This window comes from Corvus moneduloides, chromosome 1, assembly GCF_009650955.1.
Source record: "Corvus moneduloides isolate bCorMon1 chromosome 1, bCorMon1.pri, whole genome shotgun sequence".
NCBI classification, from domain to species: Eukaryota; Metazoa; Chordata; class Aves; order Passeriformes; family Corvidae; genus Corvus; species Corvus moneduloides.
In genome coordinates this window covers 29,997,835-30,017,020 of record NC_045476.1, presented here as the reverse complement: position 1 = coordinate 30,017,020, position 19,186 = coordinate 29,997,835, and the positions used below count along the sequence as shown (strand labels likewise).

Below are 19,186 nucleotides of genomic sequence, written 5' to 3'. Positions count from 1 at the left end.
GCACAGCAGAGGGGACACTGTGCAGCTCAGTCTCATTAGTAGCCACATCCTGACAGCAATTTATCCTCTAGCTTTTTGAGGCGGGGGGAGGATAACAGAGTCGGGCAATTTAGTTTAATTGCAGTAGGCACACAGAAGAGCTGCACCCTCCTGCCCCTGCTCGTCTTGCGCTGCTCCAGAAAAGGGCTGCTGCCCTGTGCTGCTCTGACACGAATCACCCCCAGCCAGCTCTTTGCCTTTTATTCTGCTATTTATTAACTGATGCCCACAGATAATTCCAATGTACTCTGGCCTCATTATAAGAAGGCAGACTCTCAGTTCAGTAATCTCCCAGGATAAAAGAAAACAAGAAAAGAAGAGGAGAAAGTAATTTATGTAATTCAGGAATTACGGCAAGGCTTGAGAAAGATGGGCCGCTTTCTCAGCTCCTACAAAAGGCATCCATGGGCAGAAGGATGACTGGCCATAGTCAAGATGTGCCTCAGCCTGCCTTGGTTAATGCCTTTGTGGTAGCAAACCCATAGTTTTCATTGTTTCCTTCCGAGCTGGGCACTGTCTCTGTTGTGCTTGGTCATGGCACTGCTACAAAGAGATGGTTTAGCACCATGGTGACACCCTCAATTATAAAGAAATGGGATTATTATTGATTTCAAAGTCAGGATTTTATTTTTGCCTGATCTTTCTCTTGTTCACCCTATAAGCCTTGAGCCCAGCCTCCCCCAGGCAGCTGCCCAGAGGGTCAGAATGCAGAAAGCCATCACCTTCTACTGCTACAATGGCCTCCCTCAGAGAAAGAGAGAAAGGGAGAAAGAAGGAGAGTGAGAAGGAGAGAGAGTGAGAAGGAGAGAAAGCGAGAGGAAGAGGAAAGGAAGAAGAGAAGGAAGGGAAGGGAAGGGAAGGGAAGGGAAGGGAAGGGAAGGGAAGGGAAGGGAAGGGAAGGGAAGGGAAGGGAAGGGAAGGGAAGGGAAGGGAAGGGAAGGGAAGGGAAGGGAAGGGAAGGGAAGGGAAGGGAAGGGAAGGGAAGGGAAGGGAAGGGAAGGGAAGGGAAGGGAAGGGAAGGGAAGGGAAGGGAAGGGAAGGGAAGGGAAGGGAAGGGAAGGGAAGGGAAGGGAAGGGAAGGGAAGGGAAGGGAAGGGAAGGGAAGGGAAGGGAAGGGAAGGGAAGGGAAGGGAAGGGAAGGGAAGGGAAGGGAAGGGAAGGGAAGGGAAGGGAAGGGAAGGGAAGGGAAGGGAAGGGAAGGAAGGAAGGAAGGAAGGAAGGAAAAGAAAGAAAGAAAGAAAGAAAGAAAGAAAGAAAGAAAGAAAGAAAGAAAGAAAGAAAGAAAGAAAGAAAGAAAGAAAGAAAGAAAGAAAGAAAGAAAGAAAGAAAGAAAGAAAGAAAGAAAGAAAGAAAGAAAGAAAAAGAAAGAAAGAAAGAAAGAAAGAAAGAAAGAAAGAAAGAAAGAAAGAAAGAAAGAAAGAAAGAAAGAAAGAAAGAAAGGAAAGAAAGAAAGAAAGAAAGAAAGAAAAAGAAAGAAGGGAAAGAAAGAAAGAAAGAAAGAAAGAAAGAAAGAAAGAAAAGAAAGAAAGGAAAGAAAGAAAGAAAGAAAGAAAAAGAAAGAAAGGAAAGAAGGAAGGAAGGAAGGAAGGAAGAGAGAAAGAGAATTTATCTTTTACCAACCTAACAGTCTTAAAAATTAAAAGTGGGGGTACTTTTCCTGGAAAAGCAGCAACCTTAAACTTGCCTTTTCAAGTTCTATTTCAGAACAGTAAGTTGTAAAAGCCCTGGAGCAGGGTGAAAGCTGCCATGTTTGCAGAAGCTGAGCTCACAGCAGTGGCTAAAACCCAGGCCCCACAGCCCCACTCTGCAGCATGCTTCCCGCCTGCATGTGCCTTCCTGACTTGGTGAAGCTCTCCCGTTAAGCATGAATAATGAACTGGTTTGGGTTAAAAATAACTTTCTTTTTCCCCTCAGCTATTTTTTTTTTTTTAAACCAGATCATCCTCACAAATCCAGTCCACAAAGCTGCTCTGCAAATCATTCATCTAGCAGAAAGGCTGCTGCCAAAATGCAAGGGCAGAGCAAGCTGTCCTGGGCTTAACACAGCAGTTGATGGTGATCCTCTCCCAAGAAAACATTACTGCCTGCAAAACCCCTCAGGTTAGCTGTACAGAACTACTGTGGGGCACTTGGTCAGAGGAGAAACTGCTTGTTCACTGCTTATTATTGCTTTTTTATTGAGGCCATTACTCTCAAGTATCCCTCTCTTCATCTAGTTCTGCATCTAAAATGAAAGATAGACTCACAATGTCTATGTTCAAATCCTCCTTGCATCCACATTATGTGAACACAGCTGCAGCTTTTGGGAAATGCCAGGTTGCACAGCCACCCTTAGGAAGGGCCCAAGCCCACCCCCTCTTGCATGGCACTGCCTGGCAGAGTGGCTGGCCATGTTTCCCCTTTCAAGACACCCATCCGTATCCCACCTGCACTTCCATGCACTGTAAGGCCTTCCCTAGGAAGGAGAGGGGATGTATTTCCAACCTGCCTGCCCAATGTGCCTGTGCTAAGCATAGAAATCTGTGGAGCTGTGCTGGGAGATGTGATAAGCATGAGGCTGCTTTCTCTGGCTCCCACAATGATTTAGAACATGCCTTCTCATCTCTTCATGCTTATCACTTCCCAGTGCCACATCCTGGTTCCCTCTTGCACCTTATGAAAGCTTTTGACCATTTTTCAATAACATCAGTGTGCATATTCTCTAACTATCCTCTGGTTTTATCTGTAGGCAATTATTAGACTGCCTCTTTCTTATCTGTCCTTTCCTCTACTTCTAAATATGTCACCCATCCCAATATCTGCTCTATCGTACTGGCTTTCTACTACCTCTCTCTCCCTCCCTTCAGTCATGTATAAGCACTGTCTGCTCTATGCAGCAAAACGAGGGGAGATCCAGACTATGAGTCTTTTTTCTTCTTCTTTGCTATTTGCCATTTTCACCTTGAGTCTTTTTCTAAGTCTACTTGTAGTGAATCAAACCCTTTCTCCCTGTATAAGGATCTCTTTGCTGGAACAGCCTCTGCTACTGGTGGATTCCCTATTGCCTTTGTATAACGCCCTTCTCAGAGGCTGTACTTTGTTATCCGATGTGAGGCCAATTTAAATATCCCCTACTGTACAAATATCTGTCACACTTCAAAGGTAGGTTGTAAATCTTAAAGCAAAAGCGACTGTACTGGCAACTCATAACTGATACTGCTTCAGCTAATTTTACAGGAGAACTTCCTTTATAATATGTGCCATTTCTGGCCAGAAAGAATATCCAACATCCAGCACCTGGTACAATTGCTTATTCTCCCCTGCAACAGCACTGCTTCTTCAAATGTTGTATTTTCCTTTTTCATCCACACACACTATATTTTCCTGAGGTGAGGCAAAACACAGGACTTCCATCTCAATTTTATAAAAGTCATACTCTTTCTTTACTCCTATGCCATTAAACACCAAGCAGCAGTGTTATACTGGAAGTCATGAATCCATTACTCTTAGATATGAGCAAATGCACTGACTATGCTCTGGGGTAATGGCTCACACTGAAATAGTCTCTCATGTATGTTCACTGTTAGAATTGTATTCAGTTCTAGTTCCAATCCTCACTCTGAAGACACACAAAGTGAGCAGAGTTTAGTAAACTCTGCCCAGTCACCAAGTTCTGCAAATGAAGGGATTTAGGAAGAAGATATTGATTCATTTCAGCTGGGATTTACAGTGGCTTTATTGCACCCACAGCACCTTAAGACGCCGTCACTCTTTGGAGTACCTGCAATCAGTGCAGTCCTTTTCATAAATACCACAGATGAAATTATGCTCCGCTTTTACAATTTATCCAAATGCTTTTTGCCAGACTTTTGCAGCACGTATACCTCAAACTCAGGTTTGAGGAACTCAGAAATTAGTTTATCTGTATGTGGCTGCACTAAATACAGCTCAGCATTTTTCTTTTCAATGTTCCTCATGTCCAGCATATTTGTTTGAAACCAATTTCTAACTCATTACCTTTACCTCTAAATACCTTTGGACACGTTTCCCTAACAGGAAGTCTGCTTCAGCTTTGCTTTGTGCTCTGATGTTGTAAAACCATGCTCATTTACTTTAAGCTTGATCTAGAGCCTTTGTCCACTGCCTTCTGGATCCTTGAAAGTCAAGAGCTTTGCTGTTCCTACATCTGCCTCCATTTTCAACACCACACTGTGAATCCTCCTGTTAATGACACACAGGCATATTGTCCCTCTTTATACACATATGGCTCCAGGGAGCAATGCTGTACCTTTAGCCAAGAAACACTTTTCTGTCAAGCATCTCTACTTTCGTGTCTTGGCTGAGTGGTAAACAGGGTCAATCCCGAACTTGGGCCAGCTGCTCTACACTGAAGCTTTTCCTAAAAGTGCTATCAAAGCTCCTAAGTGTGAAGCTCTAATTCCTAAAAAACATGGCTTCTCCCGTTATTCTCGAGCCCTTAGAATATCCTGACCCATATCCAAACTGACTTTTTTTTTATTTGAAAGCTTCTTGCTGAGCCCTTCATGAAGCCAGTGACATTTCAGTGTTGAAGCCTTCTGTGTATAGCCTCAGTCAGAGCTGTCTCCCCACCTTCTGTCAGTGACAGCTTCCTTTTCTATACAGGACACTTAATTGTCTCCCAATTCCAAGTATTTTAGTCCAAACTCCAAATGTCATCTTCCTTAAAAAAAACCAATAAAATAATAAAAAGCCCCACCTGGCTGCTGGCAAGCAGTTTGGTAAGCTTGTCAGTACTGATTCCAGTTTCAAGTTGTTTGAGACATTAATCTTGGATTACTCTGCTAAAAGCTGTAGCAGGCACATCAAATATTGTCCTTCATTATTATACTTCGTTCCACTCCAAAATCACTGTTGTTGACAAAAACGTGTCTGTAGCTTGAGAAACCTACATTTTCAACTCCAAATAGCACATCTTTCTTTGTCTGCATCTTCTGTAAGAGGGTTTTCCTCTATCAGCATGTCAGGTCCACACTCACAGCTTTTAATCAATCAGTTATAATCACACCACATTCAAAACCTGCCTCTCTCTAACCCCAAATATCGAATATTCCCACGTCACCTCCTATCCTTCCAGCTTCTCCCACTGTAATACAAACCCTACCTACATTACATATGTATTTTCCTATCCTCTTCATTCTCCTTGTCTTCCTATTGAAAATTTCATGAGTGTTTGTATAAGATGCTAAAAGAATTTGACAGGTGTTTTGCTTGCATTAAAAGATAAAGTATTTCTAGTAACCAATCCTATTATTACATTATGACTAGAGGGATAATCATATAAGCATTTCATGCTTACAAGCATTGCTTTTAAGCAATGTTTTTTCTTTTTCTTTTTTTCTTTTAATCATCTTTTTAACTCAATAAAAGCAGGTGAAGTAAAGCCCTCAGTTTCTATACTGACAATATGTGATGTCAGATGAACTTTTCAAAACTCCGCTCTCTCCCCATCCTGCCAGATTTAACTTCAAAAGGACCAATGCCAATCAATCCAAATGCTTGGAAGTTCGCTTCTCGAGGATTTCTACCTAAATTGTTTAATACAAAATGTTGTGTTTTCTTTTAGGAACCACAAGGAACAAACAACTTTAGATAAATAATTTCATAAATGGTGACACAAAGTTCCATATTTATTATGTTAGCAGTTTCTCAGGTAACATCTCCATTTACAACTAACATGTTTCCTTTTGCTGCCAGCATAACAGGTACACTCCGTGATGCAAGAGCAACCTGACTCTTGGTGATTCTTTTGTCAATAAGATGAAAATGTAGCAGATCAGACTCTGCTTCCAAATGAACTTGTGCACAAGGGAGCTTACTTTCATCCTACAATTGGTTGTTAATTAGGTATGTTATACTAAGGAGACCATAAGGCTCAAAGAAAATCTTACAGAATTTTTGTAATTAATTACAAAGTATATTTAAATCCACAGCTTGAATTAAAATATACAGAAGGAAAACCTTTCTTTGATAAATTTCACACTACTAAGGTAAGTATTTGAATGATTAAGATCTGGATTTATGTTTGGGGGCATAGATCCATCATTATTATAACCTTTGGTAGTTTCTAAATGGTTGAAAAATATTTTTGCTGCTGTTACATGATGCAACAAGACAAGCTTGAAATAATATCAAAATAGCATGCTGCTACCAAGTGAAAATACTGTCCAAAATAAAACATCTTCAGAGAACATGGCAAGTGTCTCCAGCACAGTAGTTGGTCATGGACTCTTACCAGGACCTTCCCTGAGGGTTGAGTAGCTTCTCATTGCTGCTTTCTACTGCAGGTCTCAAATGGGAACACTATGTGAAAAATGACTTAATTTTTTATCATCTAAAATAGAGAAAGGGGAATGATACTGGTGAAATCTGTTCTGGAAGTTGTGATAGAAAGCACACTAGAAAGAAAGTACCTGCAAAAGTATGGAGAGGCAAAAATAAAGTGAGAATTAAAGAAAATGGATAAGACAAAGAAGGAAGCAGCATGGGAAGTCAAGAACCTTAAAATAAAAAGGATTCGTATATTTTTAGTACGTAAATATGTTCAACTCACAGGCACAATTCAGTTGTAATTCCAGTGCAAAATAGGAGGAGCATTATGGTTTCTGTCAAGGTCTTCATAGTGCAAGCAGAGAGCCCTGTTTGTTTGTATGTGCCAGCTGAGCAGATGCAAGCAGAATGTCCTGTATCATTTCCCATGCCTTGCTCCCCACCAGTGAGGTTCCCTCTGCCATTGCTGAGATGCACTCTCACTGGCTTGAGTGTGCTTGCACAGAGACAGGCATGATGCCAAAGCAGCAGTAGACCCCACCTCTCCAGCACAAACTTACCCCTGGCCTTGATGCCTTAGGTTTTAATTTTTATATTTTTCAAATCCTGTACTGCCTAGTGTGTAATTCTGAAGTTTCTTGTGGCCTGTTACTGTTGTCTCATGCTGGGTAGACATAAAAAAACCCTCCCTAGGTTTGCTCTCCAAGGACACCTAGATTGTCCTAGGCCCCAAAATATCTAAACTATGGCCTCTGAAGAGGAGGGCAAATCTGGGGTAGCTACGTCACTAACTGGGGTTGTAATTGGAGGATTGATCCTGATACGCAAATGGACCAAACTTATAAAAGTGTGAAGAACTCGTGACCCAGGGTCCATCTTGGGTGTAGTCTTTTCACTGCTCAGGGTGGACCTTTGAAGGCCTTTCAAATAAATGCCTACCTTTATTCCCTTATTCTTGTCTAGTCTCTGTTTTTACATGGCCATCTCAGGCATCAGCCTGAACCACTATTTTCAAAGTTAGGATAAAATCTTTAGAGAGGGTTATTTTTGAGGAAAAAATTCTGATAAGTGTAGCATCTAGGTAGCATACATAGTAGAAAATAATTTCAACAGCATGATAGTTTCTATTTGTAAACACGATTGCCCCCCACCAACACAATTACAGCAAAAATACTGTATAGTTTGGTCTTCAGGATATTGATTACAGCACACATTGCTCCTTTCTTCATTGTGGTCTTCAGAGCTCTATTTTCCAGGATGGCACTGAAGATTTAGCTGGCATGCTTACATGATCTATAACCCCATGGTTTACCTGTCATATGTGTGGCTCAGAGTTAACCATCCAAGGGAGAAGTTTAGCAAAATTTTTTTCCTACCGCAGCTCTGATGCCTGGCAGAAGTCAGGCCTAACACGGTGATTTTCTGTTTATGAACATTTTACATTGCTCAGCCCTTCCAGTACTAGCAAAGCTCAGTGTCCATGTTTTCACGTCTGCCTCTGCAGCCTCCTCACCCCTGGCAGCAGCTCGCTCCTGACTTCTGGGAAGACCTGGGATTTATTCCCGGACAGGAAAGCTGAGGTAGGGACTGGAGAATTAAGTATTTCCTTTTATTCTAACTTTAAGAGAAATGTTTGGATTTCTGCATCCTGTAAACTGATCATTTCTATGTGCCTCATATCTCTGCTTGCCTTGTATTTATCACCTGGTCAATGCATTTCAAACTTCTTCTCAGGTGGCCTCCAATAGAAAGGATTGTAGATATTGATCTTCAAAGTCCCAGGGGACCTACAAGTGCTCTTGTTTATAAAAAGCTCTATCATTAAAAAAAAATATTTTCTGCTTCAGTCAAATCATATGAAGTCCACCATCTTCTGTCTCAGCCCCTTTAAGCAGAATTTCTCCTCTGGCTGTAAATGAGTTCAGTGTATACCAGCGACATATAAGTGATGTGGCCAAATTCCCTTTTCCTTTGCTGCAGCCAGGTGCTAGGCTGCTAAAGAAGCCAGGACTGCATCAGGCTGCTATTTAAAACCTCAGCCAACTGCTTCACAGCTGGATCCTAAAACCGAACCTGAAGAAGCCAAGCACCACTGTGCTAACCTTACGTGAGATAAGGTCTTCGCTGCTCCCATCAGATCAATACAGTCCCCTTCTCCTGCTCCAAAATCTGCAGGTGTTCCTCGTGCCTGAGGCCACAGAAGGACCCAGCAGCCCTTTCGCTGGCCATGACATTGGCAGCTACACGATTTCTCTGAGTAATCCTTCAATATTCACAAATAGAAGAAATGAAAGGGCAGCTGCTTGTGCTTCCTCAAACGAAGAGCTCCTGGCAAGTCTTCCTAAAAGCATCAAAACCCAGAAAAATAAATTCAAAACATGTTAATTCTCTCTAGCTGAAAAAACCCTAAACCCTAAATTATCCAGTAGATTAATTTTCCCTTCTTATTTTTGTTATTTCCAGTCAGCTGGTATTTTTCCCAAATTAACATACTGCTCATGTTTTTAGATGAATTTAAAACTCAGATCTTCTTCATACTGAAACTCACATCTGCTAAATTTGTGACAGCAGCTTTAACACTGCACATAATTTTAATTCTGTATTAGGAAGAAAAAAAAAGTGAATCTGAGCTAATAAATGTGTCATCCTATGTCATCCTTGCTGATAAGAATTAAAACCCACACTGTTATTTAGGACACAAATAATTGGTCATCAGGCAAATGTCAGGGCATACCCAGCTCTCTGCCCAAGCAGAATACATCTCAGGTGGTGCCAGGAGAGCACTTTGCACCAACAGTAGTGTTGATTTGATAAGGAGCACGCTAGTCTGGGGATGATGTCTGGGGAGGAGCCACTGCCAAGGGTTTCCTGGCAACCCCAAGGCTTTTGGAGGTCATTGACCCATTTCAATCACATTTGAAAAGGAGAGGAAATCGCTTCATACCTATCTGGAGTCCTACAAGTTTTGTAGAAAAGCAGTGGGCTAGAGAAACTAAAGATCACAGCCCACTGGGTCTATCCTGTGGGAAACGTTTTACAAGGAACTTTCCATACAGAAAAGGGAATTAAGGAACCAAAGGCACAAACATTGTGGCAAAGCAGCCTTCATTAACTCTGCTGCTCATAGAACAACTTGAATTTGACACTGGGCAATTCCAGCCAATAATGACACCTTCAGCTCAGCAAAAATCTTAGATGAAGACAGGGGAGGTTTAGAGGCTGTTCAGTTACATGTTATTCAACGCAAAATCATGCTCTACAACAATTTTGAGTATTGGGATATTTTTATCTTGCTGTTATATAGAAGAATCCAAAAGATAGCTTAGGTAAGGAAATCAGCTGTGAAAGTGAAGAAAATAATTGCCTTACAAAGGGGCTGAAAGAGGAAAATAGTGCAGTTTTAACAGTTTGTATTGATCAGGTGAGTTGGTACTTTATTTCCTCTTTTTTTTCCTGTAAAGAATACTCACAGAATATGCAATAAAGTAAGTGCTATTTCTCACAACTTTCCTCATTTTAGGCCCTGACTCTATTTTGTTTTCTGGCTTGTTTTTAAAGTCGATGGAAATAATTAAGGAGGCCCTTAAAAAACTTTTGGTTGCTTTTGGTTGATTTCATCCTTAGGTTTGTGTTGATAGAAAACAAAACCGATACTTGTTAAAACCTAATAAAAGCATTAGGTTTTTTTCCAAAAATATGATTAAAAAGCACCTAGGGAACCATGTTTTGTGATGGTGCTTGGAGGTCAGTGGAAGTCTTACAAGAGTGCTGCCACATGAATTGCCAGGCTGCTTTGCATCATGGTCCTCAGCTTGCTGTGGGCACGCACTCCTCCTCTATCAACCCTCCTAACGTGAAACAGTGGAAAGCCAGGCACAACCAAGAGCAACTTCCATGCATGAGCTCTGGCAGACGTATGGTTAACAATGAATTTGTGTGTCCAATCTATAGGGAGCCTGTCCCAATGCCCTGAAGCAAGAAAGGTTTCTGGGTTAGGGTTAGGGTTGGGGTTAGGTTAGGGTTAGGTTAGGGTTAGGGTTCTTGTATGGTTAGGGTTAGGGTTTAGGTTTAGGGTTAGGGTTATGGTTAGGGTTATCTCAGAAAAGAGGAGAAAATTATTGTAATATAATTTAAGGGTGCTGTGCATGGAATTATTCCAGGCTTTCAGAGAAAATTTACGTTGCTGAGCGTAGGCACAGGATACACATTGTTCCTCTTCCCAAAGCCACTTTTTTCTACACCGATTCTGTTTGTCATCAATACCATCAGCTTTTTCGATGCTGCACACCCACAATATTAGAATATTTTCCTGTAGCATAAGCAATTACAATGAGATGCTGCCATGCATGAAAGGAGGAAAAATAATTGGTGTGCTGTTGGCTTTTCCTCACTACATCTCTTACCAATGACCTTTGTCCTCACAGATTGTTCCGGATCATCCAATGTATTTCTGGGATGGTACATCCACCAGTTCTCCCCACCTTCCTGCAGCTGTGGCACAGTTTCCTGGAGAGATCTGATGCAGGGCTAGGTCAGGCCTCAGTAAGCCTGCTGCTCTTTCAATCTTCCTATGGTCTCAACAGAGATCTTCTTGCGTTCTTCAAAGATTAACTCACCAGATCTGTTCTTTTGGCCAGAATCATTTATGATTAGCATTATGCATGTCCCTTCCTCCTCTGAGTTATGCTGTTTTCCTGCAGGGCCCTAAATAACAGAGAAAGCGCTATCCTGCTGATAAGGTCAAGAGTATTTAGTTTAAAACCTGCAGAAATACATCTCACCACTGTAAGGCGTCCAGGATCACCTTTACTAATACCAGGAAAGGGCACAGGTTGAGACAGGTAGAAGCAAATCTCCAGCTGCACAGACTAGTGAAGGCTTCACATACTGATCTGAGATATTCCAAATGACACTTTACTCAGCTGAGAGGTCAAGACTTGTGCTTTGGCTGTCTCACAGAGGAACACAGAGAGACGCCACTGAGATCAGCACTACCCTGCCTGGCATCTTTGGAGGTGCAAAGAAAGCTATGGACACTTACATGATTCCCTGGCATTCAGGATGGTGTTCTGATTCTCTCCTCAGCCCAGTATTAGCCTCACAGATTTTCTAGACCACTGATGGTTTCAAAACACTTTGCCACACTTTGAAATACAGCATTACATAGATGAAAACAAGGAAATACCTCAGCACTTCTTCGCATACAGTTGGCTTTTCAAAAATGTTTTCTGACTACTTTGGAGACTCAGCTGTTGAACACACTGAGAGAAGAAAAAATGCACCTGTGAAATGTTGCATGTGATAGGAAAGAGGAGAAGCTGCTGGTTTTCCGTCATTGTGCAGTTCCCCTGATTCCCCTTCCCTTCTCCCCAGAACAAAAATGGAAAAGAACACTCAAACTGGGGCAAGAGGGTCTTTTAAGTAGCATCTGAAGTCAGCACCAATCCAAGGAGCAGTCTGCTCTGTGTGTATGCACAATGTCTGGCTGAAACAACTAACAGAGCAGAACTGGTCACCAGTTTTTAGCAGTAATGAAAAGATTTCCATTAATCTCAGCTATAAATTGCAGTCAGATGGAGACAGCTGGGCTCCCACACTGCAGCACCTTTGTTTTCTACATGTCATTTCAATAAATGTCATCTGCTGGCCCTAAAATTGGTTTGTTATAGGTTGTTATGGGTTTTTTTGCATCAGGATCTGAATTCCCACAGGCTTAAGAGGAGATCCAGAGTCATGCTGGCCCATAGTCTGAACTGAGGATGCAAAGCTTAAGGCAGTGAGAGCTGTTCTGTGTCTGAAGCCTGCTAGTACACCTGGCATTGAATGCCAAAATTCTACCATTCCACAGGCCAAAAATTTTGGGGGCTGTTAAAATGGTCATTGCCGATCTTTGCAAAGTCAAGCCGCTAGTACTATCATTAGCCCAGGATTTGTGCTCCATGGGATCTGTTAGATACCATGCCCTGATTAATCATTTTCTTTCTACAGTGGTACCAAGCTGGTAAATTGGGCCCCAAGGGGGGCAAAATATTAAAAATTTCCAGGTTTGCCTTTCATCTGATTTTACCCATAAATGCAGCCTCTGTGTTGTCCCTCATTCCCTATTCCCCATCCTTTCAGTGTCCCCTGACTGTGGGCCTTTACCTCTCTGGCTTATTTTAAACCTCACTGATGCAGAATACCAGTCAGAAGGAGAAGGGTTGGTTGCCTGGGGAAAAAAGAGCCAAAGAAGACATTTTCATCTTTTTCACAGGGACTGATGAGTGGAAGGGTGAGTTCACAGTGGCTCTTGCAGCAATGTTCCTTTGTTCTGCCTCTATTAAAACAGACATTGAGAAATAAAAATCATAATTTTAATTTCTTGCCTATCTAAATCATTCTCCTACTACTTCAAACCCCTTTCTCACAGACAACAGTCAAATTTGCACCCATTGAGCAAAAACTGCGCCTGATAGATTTTTTACTCTTCTGTGTTTTTCTATATTTTTTGGATAGATAAACAAGAGCAGCAGTTTCTTGAGATCAAAAAAGAACCAGGACACTGACATAGAACAAAACTGCTTTTTTATTCAAACTGCTTTCTGTGGGAGAGAGAAACTGGCTACTGGAGCTACTTCTGAGCAACCAGATTGTCATGAGATTCAGAAATACATATCTGGGGAAAATATGTATCCCAAGCACAGCTGAACAGTAGAGGTCCAGATGTCATTCTTTTTCCATTCCAGGAAAGGGGAAAAGGTTTCCTACAAAAACATATTTTTTCCCTGTCTCAGGAAAAGCTGTATTAATAAATAAGCATCACAGTATGAATCTCTGCCCTGGCTCCATCTGTTAAGCTACTACAAGACTCCAGAGAGAGTCTTCACACAAATAACATAAAATAGAAATGAAGAGTGGCCTGGAATTTATTTCTCAGAGCCATAAAGCCAGGAAAAGCAGATAAGTCCATGCTGCCAGGGTAAGAAACATACCCTGAACCGTTACATTTGCCTTGGTTCCTTCTCTGTTGGCCGCTAGTGTACAGACAGAACTTACTTAGCGTTGGTCAGATTTTTGACTGACCAGGTCATGTTTTTTCCATTAAAGGGTGAACCACCAAGGAGTCACAACACAGTTTCTGCCTCTCCCAGAGGAGCAAAGAAGTTATCCTGAGGCACTCTTTCCCCTTGGAACATGTGAGACAAACAGCATGGAGGAGACCCAAGGCTGATAAAGCTTCTCTATGTATATTTCTCTCCAAATGCTCTCCCAGCAGTGTTTTCTGTAGCACTGTCCTGATGCACTAAGGTGTGGATGTTGCAGTTACAGGACAGGAGGGTGCTGAGGCAGAATAAGCACATACTGCCCTGCTGAGCTTCTTTGGAGATGAAACAGCCAGCTGCAACTGGAGGACTAACTTGGGTGAACTTGGCCTGAGAAAAGAAACTATGCTTTGGCAGGACTGCAGGTTGCTATTTCAAGAGCAGAAGTAGACTTTGGAGTAAAGTTCACTGTGTAAATGAGTTATGGGTAACATTTTAATTGATTATGTAAAGTAACCCAAAAGTACAAGCTGAGAGCCAGAGCACAGTTCTCTGGGATCAGTCCCAGGGATTCCCTCTGTAATCGATACCTCCTTAACATCTCAGCCCTTCTTTATAGTAACAATACCTACTTTCTTTAAATCCCTAATTTTCCTAATTTTTTCTGTTCTTTTTTGTTAATTAAAAATCCTGGCTAGTTTGCATCAGTCTTCAGCTAATTTTCCAAGTGCTCCTCCTCAGTTTTCTATCTTTTCTGCATCCCCACCTCTATGATCCACTTTCTCTCTGTACATCAGTCTTCTGAAACCTTGCTGATATTCATTCATGTTTGTTCATAACTGTCCAACAAGCTCTCACAATAATACTCAGTGGTTTGGAACTTCCAAATCCTTTCAGGGGATTCAAGATATCAGCTTTCCATACATTTTTTTCAAGTTTTCTTCTGAGCCTTCAGCTTTGTGCATGAGAATAACCAACAATATTATGATGTCATTTTATTAGAAAAAGCTCACTAAGGGACTGCACACAGTAGATACTCTGAACATGTGTAGGGTAGCTCTAACCAAGAATTTCCTAGCAAATCTGCATCTCTGTGGAGATGTAGACTGCTTAGGCTATCAAGTGCTTTAGCAATCTGCTCATTACATCGTCACATCCTACCAGAGATGAGGGAGAACTCAGTTCTGCTGACTTGCAGCTTCCAGAGCAGCCATAGCAAAAGGTCAACAGCTGAGCGCTGTGGGCCTTGGGACCAAGGACTCTGTCTGTCACCTGTGTTACTTGTTGGATTGCTAAAGAAAACCCCCAGCAGCCATGTCAGCAGGCTTATGCCACACGTTGGACACGCAGGTTACCTTGTTCTTGCCTTCTTCAACCCCTGCAGCTCAGGCATCACCCTGCCTCCACCAGATGCCACTGGGGCCTCTTCACCAAGGTAAATCACTTGCCAGCAAGGCACTCTCCAGCCCCTTAGAGTACCACGTCCAGGTACCACCCCTCTCTGGATACAAGGTGTCCAGGTACCACCCCTCTCTGGATACAAGGTATCCAGGGCTTCCCAAACTCCACGGCGCATTTCTGCTCGTATCTGTGATGGACTTGACCTGTACAACACAGCCTGGACGCACTTCCACAGCGTCTGCAAACATGCAGAGTATCCGGCACTGGCACTGGCACGGTGATGAGTCCTTGGGCCCACCTTCCTCCTGGATAGGGTGGACCACCAAGGACTCATTTTTCCTCCCTCTATTCATGTTAATTGTTTCACCTGGTCTCAGCATCCTGTGGTTTATGGACCCAAATGCCCCTCCCTGCCTCCATGTTGGGCTTCTCTATATCCTGCTTGTAACCATGGGACTGAGTAATGTGCTGCATAACGTGCAGCAACCTGTTCATGTGAATTGGCCTGGCACACAATGCTCCTAGCAGCTGTTTAATGCTTCTTGACTGGATGTCTTGCTAATCGCATTCTGAACAGCTTTTAAGCCTTCTTCTATGTCCTCCCACTGAGAACTATTAATGCCCACCCATAACCTCTGCTTCTGGGCCCTTGCTTTCTGCTTCTCCTCCCACCAGTCCCTCCAGCACAGAGGTCCCAGGCTGACATCCTCTCTAGCATCCCTAATCTCTCTCTTTCCCTCCACTTTGTAACATTTTCCCTTTTGGGTTGCCAAATTGTCTCCCTGCCCCCAATACCATCTCATCCACTGATTACTTAAAACTCACGCATCACTTCTGTCACCATTTCCATATGAAAGCATACAGTTTCTGTGACAAAGCTGTCATGGCAATTTGTCAGGTTTTCACATTATACATAACCTGCAAAACTGCATATTATTAAACATCTTCTGATGCTCCCAATTACTTAAAAAATATTCCATTGCCAAATCCCACTGCTCTATTCAGTCAACATTTGTCATCTGGAAGAAAACTTCCACATCAAATTGCTGTTGCTTCAGGGCATTGATGAAGGAGGGTGCTCTTCTGTCATGCCTGCAGCAGACTTTGAGTAGATCAAAGCCTCTAATACTTTTCTGCCTTGGCTGGTGGATGGACTTAAGAACCGCAGTAGGACGGGCCACTAGGGAACACAATCACTTCCCCATACATCTTAAAAAATTCCTCAAAAATGTCACACAATAGCTGTTGTCAATATTTTTGAAGGGCACTCCTCGTTAACATATACATTTTGGCCAACTACAGTCAAACAAATGCATGCTGATGATAGATCTAGACACAAATCAGATAATCCATAAAACCAACCTGAAACTCAGGTAGGTACTGACAATCCCACACTCACCTCCTTGGAGCACACAGAAGTGCTACATAAGCCGGGCAGAGCCAGGTATTTCGTACACATCTGTGCTGCTGTAGAGACTTTTCATTCACTAATTTCATCTCCCATTTCATTTGACTTACAAACACCTATTCTGAATCTGGCTCAGCCTCCCATTATCAGCAGATGGATTTTGCTTACTTTTTATTAGGCAATGAGGCTTAGGTGCAGGAGAACATTTTATTTCCTTTCTGATTTTAACTTCAAGTGTAAGCACACGCAAGTATTTTTCCATCTGTTACCTGATTTTCTTCTTCACAAGCTTCAGACTTTACTGGAACTACTTCATCTTGAAAAAAATTCTTGCTCTAAGAAAGAATACTGAGACTGCTCAGGCTTTTCCCTATGGAAAGATGAAAGGTTTAGTCAGGAATAATGCATTGACTGATTTCCAATTTTTAAATTCCCCATTTTTTAATTCCCAAGAAACCTTTTTCTTGTACAAAACCTATATTAATAAGTTAATAGTTAATGAATCAATTTTCAAGAATTAAAATTTAAAATTGCTTAATAAATAGTTTAATAAAGTGATACATCAACTTGCTTTTTCTTCTCTACATGTAGAGTGACTTCTGGTTTATTCCTTTTTTTGATGAAAAATCACATTTGCTGTGCATTTTCTGAACAACTTCTGCCATTATATTTTGTATTTGAACCTATTGGAATATTCTGGGATAAAAATCCTATGGGAAGGAAAAAATATGTTGAAAAATTTGTACCTGTTTCTAGATTTAGGTCAGGCAGTACAACATACATTGCCTTCCCACAACCATTCAATCTCCACCAAGCTCAGCAGCATCCTGAGGTTCTTCTTTGGCATTATCAAGGAGACATTATTATATTTTTCTCCATCATTTCTCAGGAGCTGTCATTTTGGAGTATCTGCAGGGTATCCACTGTGATGTGTGATAAATTCATTCCTGTGTTAGTGGATTCTGAATGCAAGAGTGGCTATGGATAGATTATTTCCCAGACAGGATTGTCTGACCTGAATCCTACCCCTCTAATGAAGTCAGAAAGGCAGTTTTTTCTCTGCACTGTGTGGAAACACTCCACAACAAACTCCATGGCCTCATCCCAGTGACAGTACCCGTGCCTCCTCTATATAGTCACATTTGTCCCTCTCTGATTTTACCAAGTGAGCAGGAAAATAGTGATGGCGGTTCTAACTCACTATTGAAGGAGTTACCACTTGACAAAACATCCATCTCCTGGGTGAATGCCTTTACTTTCTAGGACTTCTACCTTGTAACAACTTCTATGAACTTTCCACCCTCCACATACTCTCCAGTAGCCCCAAAGTGCCCACCTCCTTCCTTGATATGTCACAGTGTTTCTCAGCTTTTCCTGCCATGGTATCAGAAGCTGTAGCATGCATCAGCTTTCATTTCTGTGATGTTTTGTTTGAGTTTCTGATTTTCACCTTTGTCTCTTTATGGTGAACTTTTCACATCCTCTTTCAAGGCCTCTTTTGGCTCTGCTATAGTCATAGTTGGTATCTGTCAAACCCTAAACAATGAAGCTGTGCTCTTTTCTTGTCAATGTTCTGCTGTTAAAGAAACAACCAACCAAAAAAAAACCCCAAACCACCAACCCAGACTCACACATATGCACACAAAAGATTTAGGGATTTCCAAACCTCTTTCAAATCATTCTGTTTCATTTGTATAACAATTTTTCTGAAAGATTCAATGCCTGCTGCTACCAAATACTTACCCATGCATCTTCCCAGAAGACCTAGTATCCCACATCTCTTACCTACTGCTCCCAATAACTCCAGTTCCCATTTTCAAGATCAGTAAGAAGCCAGTCTGAAAACTGGATGCAAATAGCACTGTATTTGTCCCTCTGGGATCGTCAGAGTCTTGACCTCCTTGAATCTTGCTAACTTTATAAACTCTTGCAAAATCCATTCCTGCAGCAACAATAATAATGTCTAACTTTAACCCTTTCAGCGTCACAGTAGGTTCCATTAACTTTGGTCAGTTATGATTACTTTGCATTGCAAAGGCTTTTCTAGCAAAAGACGTAGTAGGGTTTTCCAGTGTAAGTGGCATTGTCACTCAGGGGTTTGCTTCAGCCTTTCCCCCTTCTTTCATGATACACAGTTTTCTCTCACTACAATTGCATTCAGATTTATTGATCCTTGTACACAAATGATCTCTTTTTATTGAACTTCCTAGTGACTGCTGAGGTTTCCCCAACACAGAAGGACTTCCAGCCTCTTTGTGAATGTTGCAAAGAGACACTGGAAAAAAGAATTCAAGAATCCAGCATTGTTTGGAAAAGAAGCACCTGTCTCAACTGAAGAAGCAAACAGAGACATTTCCCAGGAGGTAAAACAAAACACTCTGGCCAATAGGAAAGCAGAGTTCTTCATCTACAACTTACCAGAAGTCAAAATACCTGCTGAATATTTGCCTGAAATATCTGCTGAATTCTACCTGAGGGCAACATTACACAGGGAAGGTACCTTCTGAACTTCTTCCTCATGAGTGAGGATGGATGGATGGATGGATGGATGGATGGATGGATGGAGCAAATGGCAAAAATAGAAAGATGGACAGACACTGGAGATAACAAGAAAATAGTATCAATAGGATGGCGGAAGAGAATAAAAGTTCTATTGAGAAGGAGTGTATCCTGTTCTCTCCCCTAAAACTCATCCTCCTCTGAACTCTGCTACTTTGCTCTTCATTTTATGTCTTTGCTCCTTTCTGCTCCCTGGATTATCCTGTCTCTACAGCAATATTTATATCCTGTCCTTGTATTCTGAAAGCCCATTTTGCCTCTGAGATGAAAGCCCCTTCCTCCTTTCCCTGTATTGTTTTAATTCCCTAAAACTCCATTTCTCATCAACATTTCTGAGCCCATTACATTTCCTATTCTTCCCACAAGACTCTCTCTTCCTTTCTCTGTAAAAATTTCTTCTTTTGAGGATGACAAATTTGTTTTTACCTAACCCCCACTGAAACACATACTCTTTCCCATTTTTACCTGA

At 41.8% G+C, this 19,186-nt stretch overlaps 1 long non-coding RNA gene across 4 annotated transcripts in view; it reads left to right on the top strand.

Annotated features, from left to right (window-relative positions):
* LOC116441744 overlaps window positions 1-18,791 on the top strand; it is a 37,194-nt gene extending 18,403 nt beyond the window's left edge. For 2 of the 4 annotated variants that reach the window (XR_004239231.1, XR_004239228.1), the window contains exons 3-4: window positions 7,832-7,907; window positions 13,414-18,791. This is a non-coding gene — a long non-coding RNA (uncharacterized LOC116441744). Of the gene's footprint in view, window positions 1-7,831; window positions 7,908-12,447; window positions 12,599-13,413 lie in introns of all 4 variants that reach the window. The other 2 variants (XR_004239230.1, XR_004239229.1) reach the window with 2 other exon arrangements.
* Window positions 18,792-19,186: the final 395 nt, after the last annotated feature.